This window comes from Dasypus novemcinctus, chromosome 14 (assembly GCF_030445035.2).
Source record: "Dasypus novemcinctus isolate mDasNov1 chromosome 14, mDasNov1.1.hap2, whole genome shotgun sequence".
Classification (NCBI taxonomy): domain Eukaryota; kingdom Metazoa; phylum Chordata; class Mammalia; order Cingulata; family Dasypodidae; genus Dasypus; species Dasypus novemcinctus.
In genome coordinates, this window is record NC_080686.1 from 16,056,670 (window position 1) to 16,068,812 (window position 12,143).

A 12,143-nucleotide genomic window follows, 5' to 3' on the forward strand; every position below is an offset into this window, starting at 1 on the left:
TAAGTGTGGGGCTCTCCTATGCGGGGGACACCCCTGCATGGCAGGGCACTCCTTGCGCGCATCAGGACTGCACATGGGCCAGCTGCACACGGGTCAATGAGGCCCAGGGTTTGAACTGCAGACCGCCCATGTGGTAGGCGGACGCCCTAACCACTGGGCCAAGTCCGCCGCCTCTCTTATGTTTTTTAATGTAACATTTTTGTGATCTATGTATCTTTAAAAAAAATAGACAATTAAAAAAAATTTTTAAATGGGGGAAAAGAAAGATCATAAAGCAAATAGAATGAAAAGAGTTGTAGAATCTAGGTGGGGGACTATACTCATGTTCACTATAAATTGGTTCAACTTTCTGTATGTCTTGAAATTGTCAGAAGAAGAGAGAGAAAAAAATTTAAAACATATATATGAAAATTTTAAGATGCAAGACATTGCTCCTAGTCCTTTATGTATGCTAACTAATTTATTTTTGCACAAATCTTGCTGCAGAGACACCAAAATCCGGTCACCTTCAAGGCAGTTCAGCTACTTGCTTCCATGTGTTCATGTGACTGAGTTCTGTCCAATAAATTGCAAGTGGGGCTGATGGGCCCCATTATCAGGCCTGGCCTGTGGAAATATTTTCCCATCTAAGATTTGATGCCAACCCACAGCATGCTGAAGGTGGTAGGACCTCAGCATGGTAAGTCTTTGACTTCCTGAAGGAGGGATGCTTGCCAATCAGATGTCTGTTTTGAATTTCTTGTGAGCTAGAAATATACTTCAGTTTTATTCATTACAGCAGCTCTAAGACACATTCAACACCACATGATAAGAACTACTATTGTTCTTATTTTACCTATAAGCAAACAGTCCAGAGAGGTATGTACCTAGTCCAAGGTCACACAGCTAGATGGCAGCCCTGGAATGTGAGCCCAGGCGATCTGGCTCTGGAGTCTAGACTCCTTTGTATTACTCTATTCTGTCTCCTTCTTCCTTGGCGGGTATGGATACAAGATAAATGCCTATTTGTTTGTTTCTCCTTCAAGTAAGAGACATAACCCAGGAGCAGTGGATCACCCTTCAAAATACAAATTTATATTCCCAGGAGCAGATTTGTCTTAATAATGGCTAAGCATTCTGGTCAACCAATTCTGTCCATGTGTCAGCCAGACCACTTCTGCCAACTGCCTAAATACCAGGGACACGGTGTCTGGGGGAGAGCAGGAGAGGCAGGAGAGAAGGGGAGATCTTAGAGACCAGTATCACTTTACAGTTATGCTGTTGCCCAGTTAGTCTAAACAGTAAAAAGGGGGTAGTGGAGTGGTCCTTAGCCATTGCATACGGCTGACTGGCATCCTTTTGACTGATGCTGGATCTGGCCCCAGTAATCCATATCGAAATAAGGAGAATTGAACTGTCTTCCCTAACCTCCACCTGGCTGTGTTTCATCAGTGGTGAGAATAGCAGAAAAGGGAGCCTATTCTGTCAGCCCCAGATCAGTCTTTGAAATGAGCCAGGTGTATTGATTTACTGAACATCTGGAAATGAAGCAGGTGCCTGCAGGTCCCAAAAGGTGAAAGGAGGAACCGAAAGAGAAGCTGACTATTTTCCTGATTTGAGTTTTGATGGGTTCACCTCATTCCCAAGGGGAAAAAAAATGTGACGACTAACATGCACCAAATGACCTTTCAATGTGCAGCTCCTGGAAGCAGAGACACTTGTCTGTGGGCCTATTACCATGATGTCTCTGGAACCCGTGTTCACCATCAGGCTGCCTAATTACCAGATGCCATGCGGCTCTGAGTTACATTTAGGAAGTTATCAGGGCTGCCAAAGTCACATTTAAAGGGAATAACAAGGTGCACTGCAGGACTAATTAAGCCCACAAATCAAAATCAAAATCAAATGAAATCCAGCCATGTTCCTTCTGTCTTCACGTTTGTATTTGCTTTATCAGGTTACTGAATGTGAAAATAAAACCATGCACAGCCTTTACATTTTCACATGTAGGTTGCTAATCAACAAGCTGTTGACAAGAGGTTGGTGGTGATTATGTCTGAATAATAATCATTAAAAATCTCTGAGCTTCTAAACTATCTGAAGCATCTTGGATTTCACAATACAATCTTTAGGTTTCCTGAGATGACTAGCATCAGAATAGAAGGGAACCAGCCTTTCTCTTCACAGCCTTCAAAAAACTTTCCATAGCTCTGGCTGGAGCAAACCAGTGGCTTTTGGTGAAGATGAAGACACTTAGCTCTTTTCTTCCGTTCGTGTCAGATGTAGGGGTTTGCTTTTTAAGCTGGGTCCCCTGAGACCACTGCAGACCTGCAGATGTACCTATCTGTCCCTGCCAGCATGAACATTGGGCCCTGCTCTGCCACAGGATTTCTGAGGGCTTAAAGTTTTATTTAACCACCCAACTTTCAAATAAGGAAATGTCTGTTAAAGATAAAATGCTTTCAAATGTCTATTACTAAATATTTGAACCTAAATCAATCAGAAGTGCATGATGGGTTTCTCTTCTTGCTCTCTAGCCATCCTTCAAATGAGAAACAGGAGGCAATATTTCCTCTGGGGCCATCGCAATGGAATATGGCTAGTCACTGCTGTCTTCATGTCCCTCTCCAAGGCGGGTAGGTGTGCCAGCAGTCACTGGGCCCCCAGGACGGAAGCAGCAGAGTATGAGGGAGCCCAGAGCCTCCTTTCCCAATGTCACCTTAGGTGGCTTCTGGGATGGTACTTGTGAGACTCTGAATTGGAGATCTTCACCCTCAAGGATTAAAGTTTAAAGAAATGGAGGCATCTCTTTGTTGTTTTTGCTGTTTTTTTAGCTTTGTAGTATGCTTTATTTTTTCAAATATACTTTTCAATTTTACAGAAACTTAGATTATGTAAATGTTACATAAAAATATAGGGAATTCCCATATACCCTGCACCCTACCCTTCCGATATTTTTCCACATTAACAACATCCTTCATTAGTGTGGTACATTTTTTACTATTGATGAACATATTTTGGAGCATTGCCATTAAGTGTGGATTATAGTTTACATTGTAGTTTATGCTCTCTCCCGCACAATTAGCAGGAGAGAGCAATGACAAGATATATGATGGCCTGTATATGTCGTTGCAGGAGGAATCTTTTTTCGAAGATGCTTAATGGAAGGCTTCAGAGCATGGTTTGATATGCCTCTGCTCATGTTTGGGAATTTGTGCACGTTCTCCATAACCTTTAGAAGTTCTGATTTCATCATCTATAAAGTAGGGACATCAGTAATGACTACCTCATAGGCTTATTGAGAGAATTAAATAAGTTAATATATGGAAAGTGTTTATAACATAGCCAGCATGAAAAATAATTGATATAAGCAGTTTTTGTTATTAACAGTCTAAAATGTCCCAGAAGGAGGGCATAAAACTCAACAGCAGTATTTAACCACAGTGATTACAATGATGACATTGGCATTTAGATTTAATTCCTGAAAATCTAAAGCTTATATAATATTCTCCCCCTAGTCAAAAAGTAGATAGTCTTCAAAATTAAACCCAGCAAAAGCTGTATTTTTCATTGTTTATATATCGCATATCAGTTGTAGCAGTTTGATATTATTGATGAATTCCAAAAAGAAATATTGGGTTATGTTTGTAAACTGGTCTTTTCCTCTAGGCATATGAGAATATATTGGATTCTTGTGTCAGTAGGGTGTTGAGTTCCCCTCCATGGTCCGTGGGGACTCACAGATAAAAGGCATGGCAAAGGATAGAACAGGGGGTTTTGATGTTGAAGATTGATGCTGAAACCTTAAGCTGGAGCCCCGGGAAGTAAGCACACAGAGGAAAGAGCAGCAAGCCCCAGGAAGGGAGGAACCCAGGAAACCTGAACCCTCACAGATGTCGGCAGCCATCTTGCTCCAACAAGTGAAAATAGACTTTGGTGAGGGAAGTAACTTACGCTTTATGACCTGGCATCTGTAAGCTCCTACCCCAAATAAATACCCTTTATAAAAATCAACCAATTTCTGGTATTTTGTATCAGCACCCCTTGGTTGGCTAATACAGAATTTGGTACTGAGGAGGGGGGGGAAGTGCTTTTGCAATTACCAAAAAACTGGAATGGTTTTATAATTGGGTAAGGGGTATTTTTTGGAGGAATTTTGAGATGCTTGGAAGAAAAGACCTACAGTACTTTGAAGAGACTGCTGATAGCAATATGGATGCAACAGAGACTTTTTATGATGCCTCAGAAAAAATGATGAAACTATTATTGGAAACTAGAGGAAAGGCAGTCTATGTTTTAAAGTTGCAGAGAACTTAGCAAGATTAACTCCTGGTGTTTTATGGAAGGCAGAATTTGAAAATGGTGAGCCTGGGCATTTAGCTGAAGGAATTTCCAAAGTAAACCCAGAGAATGCAGCTTGGCTTCTGCTTACAGCTTATAGCAAAATGCTAGATGAGAGAGATATGCTGAGGACTGAACTTTTGGGCAGAAAGAAAACAGAAACTGATTCTGGAAATTCCAAGCCTCTCTGAATCAAGATCCCAGATGAAAGTGCCCCATTGGAGGGCTTAACTAAACTTGGAACTGTTAAATCAAGCTTAAAGATGCAGTTATCTAGGAAAGACTTGTGGAAAGTCTTACTGTCTGATGGCTTGGGCCCCTGCTTCCTGTATGCTAAACCAACAAGGTTCTTGAGAGAGCTGTAAGAACAAAACCACTGTCGGCTTGGACTAAAAAGGACATGGAAAGGAGATATTGAAGAAGAAACAGCTTTAAAAGGAAAACGGTGGAAGCTTAGATCTGGAATTTAGGATATCACCTTGGACCAAGAAAGGTACTTCACCCATGTTCACAGAGAGGGTGGAGCACATTCCCCAAGGATTAGGGCAGTTAAGATTAGCACCCGACAGGTCTGAGAAGGGCAGACCTGTCCTCCAAAGGTTAGGGAAGGCCAGGAGGTCAACTTGAAGCTCTGATAGTTGAGCCTGTATGCCAAAGGTTAGGGGGAATGTTGTCTTCACATCAATGTACTAGGGGGGTTAAAACTCTAACCCAAAGATTGGGTAAGGTGTGGCAATCACCCCAACACTCTTAGAGGGAGAGGTCTGGAGTTTGGTCAACACCCAGATGCTTGGTGAGGGTGGAACCAAGAAAATGGCCATTGGGAAAGCTGGTAGAAAGGGTGGGTCCCCATATGGCCCCAAGGAGAAGAAACCATCATCTTAAGAAAGACTCTCAGACTGAAATCGAAGGGAGGATGCCCTGCAGGTTTACTGAAATATAGAGGACCCATGACTCATGTTTCCCTCCCAATTTCTCCTTATTGTAATGAAAACATTTGTCCTTTGCCTGTCCATTTGCATATTGGAAGTAAATGAATTGTTTTGTAAGTTCAGAGGTCTATAGCAGACAGGACTTTGCCCCAACACAAACTGTATTTCTTTAAATTGATTGTGATATGATTTAGTACTTGCATTGTAACTGATTTAAAGTTTCTTTTTAATTGTCTTTTTAGAATTCAGAGAGTGGAGTGTACCAGTTTGAAATTATTGATGGATTCCAAAAAGAAATATTGGACTGTGTTTGTAAACTGTTTTTTTCCTCTGGGCATGTGAGATTATTTTGGATTCATGTGTCAGTAGGGTGTTGAGTACTTGCCCCTTGGTGGGTGGGGACTGGCAGATTAAAGGCATGGCAAAGGACAGAGTGGGGGTTTTTGATATTGGAGTTTGGAGTTTGGAGTTTGCTGCTGAAGTCTTAAGCGGAGTCCCAGGAAGTAAGCACACGGAGGAAAGAGCAGCAAGCCCCAGGAAGGGAGGAACCCAAGAAACCTGAACCCTCACAGACATCAGCAGCCTTCTTGCTCCAACATGTGAAAATAGACTTGGTGAGGGAAGTAACTTATGTTTTATGGCCTGGCATCCGTAAACTCCAACCCCAAATAAATACCCTTTATAAAAATCAACCAATTTCTGGTATTTTGCATCAACACCCCTTTGACTGATTAATACACCAGCTTTTCCTGGATCTCAATTTTCTCGGAAAAGAAAAGTCAAAATACAAGTTATCATGGTCAAAGGGACATTCTATATGACTTCTGTTTGCAAATGCCTACACTCAAATACTGGATTGAGTTCAAGATGAATTTTAACACATTGTTCAGATCCTTTAAACCCATGGATGTGAAACCATGGTGGAAGCTAGTTAAGTATCTGGAAAATGGCTATGTGTCCTTGGGAATATCAGCTCCCATAGTTCTCTTATAATAGTGACAAAATGACATTTTTATATTTTAAGAAATTTCCTATATTACAGAGCACACTTGACTTTGAGCCAGAGTCTTAGAACCAACTTACAACACATTCAGCAGAGATTGATTGAAGGGTTCCTCTTCATACAGAGAATTCCATTTTCATAGATCTCTGAAGTAGGATCTTGTGATAATGACAGGACATCACTATTGCTAGGAAACTCTGCTTTCTTAACTAATAATTTGATCTGTCATGAATATTCTGGCTTCCTGATTTTGACAATTCCTCGTGTTTTACGATATGTTAATTCCTAGAAAGTCAGTCACACTTATGGGAAAGATTAGCCATCTGTTTATAGTGTTTGTAAATGACGTTGGTTGTGGTAGACAAATAGACAAGGGGACTCCTGCATTTTCCTGGGACCCACAAATATATCCTGTGCTCAGGATGGGATAAAACACAGTCTCCTAGCTGATAAGGGCATTTCTTCCTGTTGTCACAAGGCTAGGGAAACATTCAGTGGAGACAGTCTGACTCTGTGGGTACACCCAGGTGGTCTATCTGTCCCTGTCAGGGAGGGAGGGAGTTTCCTCCACTACAACGCACACATATGAGAGAAGGATGCTGTGCATAAGATGTCTCCCTGCATCAGCCACGGCTTGAGACCCACTGACTATGGGGAACCAACACCCACTTGAGAAATCGACCTTGCTCTGTCTCTTCTCTGAGTGAGTAAAACCTGTTTCCCTCAGAGCCTGTGGGAGCTGCGCTTTTGCTGGCAATCCTGACACCAGCATTGGAGTAGGATGGTATCTCTTTAAGGTCTCTTCTTCTGACCCACATTGGGTTTTTAGGTTTCCTAGGTTCTTTCACCTCTGGGTTGACTGATTTGCTCCAAGGATTGAGTAACACAAGTGAAATGTCAAAAGGTGGATGACTATCAACCAGACCACTGTGGTGAACTTACATCCAAGTTTCATACGGCCTATGGCCAAACTTTCTTCAGAAGAACCAGGATCCATTCTCTCTCAGCAATCCCAGGTCCTTCACTGGGTGTGCCCCCCAGACAGGGAGTGGGCCTTCATTTTGTTTCTCATTGTGGTCCCAAATGGCCTTGATATGCAACTTCAGTATCGACAGATGAAGAAGGAAATTTGACAAGGCAATGCTATCTTCAGTGAGTACATGTGAAAACATCATGTTTGTGAATCCAAGACAATACCACAATACCCTTTTACCAAATTCGAGGAAGGTAAAGAAGAGTAATGGTGAAAAGTACGGGAGAGTAAGTATTAGAGGGAAAGTAACTGTACAGTGATAAAAATTCCAGACTCTAGCCTCAGATTTCCTAGGTTCAAATCTCGTTTGTTTTCATCCATGAGATGGAAATAATTAGAGTAACTAGAGTATTCACTCTGAGTGTGAAGTTTAAATGTTATGATGCATGTAAAGTGCATGGAAAAGAATCTGGTACCCTGTTAGCACTCAACAAATATTAGTTCTTTTTTTTAAGATTTTAAAAAATGTCTTTATTATCCCCCTATTGCCTCTTGTGCTTGCTGTCTGCTCTCTGTGTCCATTCACTGCACATTCTTTTGTGACTGCTTGTCTTCTCTTCTTGTCTTCTCTTTAGGAGGCACTGGGAACCAATCCTAGGGCCTCCCAACATTGGAGAGAGGTGCTTAATCATTTGAGCCACCTCAGCAACCTTGTTTGTTGTCTTTTCTCTGTGTCTCTTTTTTGCTGTTGCATCAACTGGTTTCATCATCTCTCCACCTGGGCCAGCTTGCCTTCATCAGTAGGCCCCAGAAACTGAATCTGGGACCTCCCACACGGCAGATGGGTACCCAATTGCGAAAGCCATATCTGCTCACCTATTAGTTCTTATTTAACTAAATATTAGGAGAACGAATTCTAGGCCTACGTCAGCCACCGTGGGCATGACTTTGGGCAAATCTCATGACTATCCTATAAAAAGAGGGATGATTACTATTATTTTAAAAGAATGTATTTCTAGAACATTTTTTAATTTACAGAAAAATTTCAAAGATAGAGTTCCCACAACCACTTTCCACTGTTATTAAATATTATATCTGTATGGTACTTTTTTTGCATTTTATGAGTCCAAATTGACATTATTAACTAAAGGCCATAACATATTCAGATTTCCTCAGGTTTAACCTGATGTCCCTATTCTGTTTAAGATCCCATCCAGAAAACCACATTGCATTTAGTTGTTCTGTCTCTTTAGGCTTCTCTGGGCTCTAACACTTTCTCAGATTTTCCTTTTGTTTGTTGATCTTGACAGTTTTGAGGAGTACTGTCGGTTTTTTATAGAATTACTTCAACTGGGATTTGTTTGATGTTTTTCTTATGATATAGACAAAAGTGATGCATTTGGGAAGAAAGATCACAGAGGTGAAGTGCCATTTGCATCACATAATATCAAGGGCATCTGTTATCAACATGACTTCTCATTCTTGACTGTTGACCTTGACTTCCTGACTGAGAGAGCATTTTTCAGGCTTCTCCACTGGAAAGTGACTTTTCCCCCACTTTCCATGCTTTCCACTTTGGAATTAGGTCACTATGCACACTTCACACTCAAGGGGTGGGAGGTAAACAATCCCTCCTTGAGGCAGGAGTCTCTATGTAAATTATTTGGAATTGGTCTCTTCTCACTCATTTATTAATTAATTCAATTATTTATTTATTCCAGTATGGATTCTTGGATATTTATTTTACACGTTGTGTTATGATCCAATATTACTTTATTTATGTTGTTGTCCAAATTATTTCAGCTTTGGTCATTAGAAGCTCTTTCTGTTGGCTTCTGTGTTCCTTTGACATTCCCCCAGCATTTTGAGTTTGTTTGTATTGTTACTTTGTTAGCTGAAGTACATCCTTACTCTCTGACACTGTAAGATGTTCCAGGCTCATCTTCTATATAACCTGCTGCAGTCTTAGACTCACTCCTGTTTCCTTTTATTGAAGGAAAATACAGACCAAGTTTGAGGTGATAAGTGAGTTCATTGACACCAAGGTTTTGTTTCTTTCAGGTCTGCTCAGCTGACAGAGTAAGGAAATCTGTGTTTGTATACTAACATGTATATGCACACATATCTACACATATTTCTGTATGTAACTGTCTGTACTTAAAAGGTGAGTTCATGCTGATGTTTCCAACTTGAATACATTCTAGCCTCTTCCCCTTGTTATCTGGAAATTCTCACTGCAGCAGTGGGAACCCAGCATCCCAGCATCTGCCATTCATTTACTGAATTTTTCCATTCCAGTATACATGTATACCAGCATCAGAACCGTTAGCCAGTATTCCCCTCCCAGGGGAGCAACTTTATCACAGAGGACAGTGCACGTTTTAGTTTTCTAGGCTGCCAAAAGCAATGTTCCAGAAATGGGTTGGTTTTTACGGTGGGAATGTATTAGTTTATGTGCTTAAAGTTCTGAGGCTGAGAACAAAGTCCAAATCAAGGCGTCAAAGACCAGCTGCCAGTGATCCTGGACTCCTCTGCCACACGGCAAGGGACAGGGTGGCACCTGCGCGCCTCTTCCTTCTTTTCCAGGTTTCATTGTTTCAGCTTCTGGCTACTTTTGTTTCTCTTCTTCTGAATTTCATTGTCTTAAAAAGAACTGCAGTGACAGAATTAAGACCCACCCTGGGCCACACTTTACTGCGGTAACTTAATCAAAAGGCACTACTTACAATAGGTGTACAACTACAGGAATGGATTAGCTTTAAGAACTAACAGCTTCTGGAGGTGGGGCAAGATGGCATCCGAGCAAGTACACCATCGTCATCGGCTGAGTTGTGATGGAATCCTGCCGGAGTGGGCTGTTTTGGGAACACACAAAGCAGGTGTCTGGACATCCATCTGGAGAGATTGCAACAAAATTAGTGCTTCCTTAAGGTAACACTGTGGATTTCTAACACTGAACTCAGAAGCCGTGGAAGGTAAATCCCTTCCCCCTAGGGTTAGGGACCACAGCACTCCCTGAGAACTGCCAGTCACGTGGCAGCACTCCCAAGCCCCATGTTCCCCAAGTGCATGGAATCCCAAGTCTGTGTTCCCGTAACTCCCACAACCCACATTTCACAGACCTACGTACCCTGAGTCCACATCCTTCCATGCCTCTGTTTCCCGGGTTCAGCACTCCTGGAAATCCAGCATTGCCCTAGCCCTGCTGTCCTGGACAAACTCTGAGAGTGGCAGGGTTTAGGTGGGAGGTACAGAGGGACCCAAAGAGTGCAGGTTCAATTTTCTGGCCCCCCCTCCCCCTTTATTGAGTTTGGAGGAGTGCGGCAGCTTGCTCGGTCGGTAGAGGTGGGGTCTGGCTGTGGACGAGGGGTCGGTCCAGCTCTGGACGAGGGGTCGGTCCCGCTCGGGACGAGGGGTCGGTCCCACTTGGGACGAGGGGTCGGTCCGGCAGCAGACGAGGGATCGGTCTCACAGGGGTTGCGCGGTTTGGCTGACGGGGTCGCCCGGCGAAGCCGGCGACGAAGGGGTCGCCCGGAGAAGCCGGCGACGAAGGGGTCGCCCGGAGAAGCAGGCGACGAACTGGGGACAAGGGAGGCCAGGCCCTTGTCGGGGGCTCTCAGGACTGGAGGGCGCACGGCAGAAGAACTACCGCGGAGACAAGGTAAACACGCAAGTCCACTTTATTGAGGGAGAGGCAACAGTTTTATAGGGGCTGGGGAAGGCTGATTGGTCGAAGCCACGCCCTGTTCTGATTGGTTGCCGGCGAAAGGTCAGTGGGCGGTACTGGACGGGGGAGGGGTGGTGGTTAGGGATTGGCTGTCACTGTTGCTGGGGGAAGGGGCAGGGTTTAGGGATTGGTGGCTGCTGTTGCTGGGGTGGAGGGCAGACTTGAGTTTCCCGCCCACGCCTGGCTGTTGCTGCTGTAGGGGGAAGGGAAAAGGGTGGGCTGGATTTTTCCGCCCACACCTGGCTGTTGCTGCTGTCAGGGGAGGGGAAAAGGGCAGACTGGATTTCTCCGCCCACGCCTGGCTGTTGCTGCTGTCGGGGGAGGGGAAAAGGGCAGACTGGAATTTTCTGCCCACGCCTGGCTGTTGCTGCTGTCGGGGGAGGGGAAAAGGGCAGACTGGAATTTTCTGCCCTGCGCCTGCGCAGGGAGAAGGAAGAAGAAGGGTGCCGCCCCACAAGGCATCGTGTGGCGCCATCTGGGAGGAGGGGTGGCCGCGGAAGCATGGCTGCCGAGAAGGAGAGACCCGAGGGCACTCTGCGCCCATGCCGAGCTTCCTTCAGGGGTGGCGGTGGGCCCGACCAACCACCCTATTATGGGGGCAGCGGAATTAGGCCTACCGCGGCCGCTCCCCTCGCCAGGCCAGCAAACCACACTTCAGCCCGAGGGGTGACCGCATTTCCCCCTTCTTTTCAAATAAGGGCCAGGATGGCAGCAGCAACAAGTAGCCGAGGCCCAAGAGGCAGTAAGCAATGAGGGAAGCAGGGCTGAAGAGGGAGGTGAGTATGACGGGGATACAAATGTACAATTTAGGGGGTGGTATCTTGCCGTTGCAAGCAAGGGTGGCCAATGTCCAATTCTTGTTGATCTCGGCAGCTATAAGATCCATCTGTTGTTAAAAGTCCCGAATGACAGCGCGTTACAGGTAGTTGATCTCTTCTTGGCGGCGAAGAGCGGTAGAGGCAGACTGTGTGATGGTCTGGAGGATCGCAGCAGTGAGGACAAGTCACGTCAGGGCACCAGCGACGGTGGTGGCGGCAGCGTTGGGAGTGGTGGAGACGTAGGCGAGGGCAACAAGAAGGCCAAAGTCTCCACGGGCGCGAGAGAGGCCGATGTTAACGGGGCGGGCCGACATGGGGCAGCCCAATCTGCAACGCAATGGGGGTTCAAGCAAAAAAAGGAGGGGGGCGG

At 44.5% G+C, this 12,143-nt stretch overlaps 1 long non-coding RNA gene across 1 annotated transcript; it reads left to right on the plus strand.

Annotated features, from left to right (window-relative positions):
- The first annotated feature begins 543 nt into the window (after nt 1-543).
- On the plus strand, nt 544-3,200 carry LOC139436370 (uncharacterized). Its single transcript, XR_011645582.1, has 3 exons — nt 544-679; nt 2,517-2,615; nt 3,115-3,200. It is a non-coding gene; the product is annotated as an uncharacterized lncRNA (long non-coding RNA).
- Nucleotides 3,201-12,143: the final 8,943 nt, after the last annotated feature.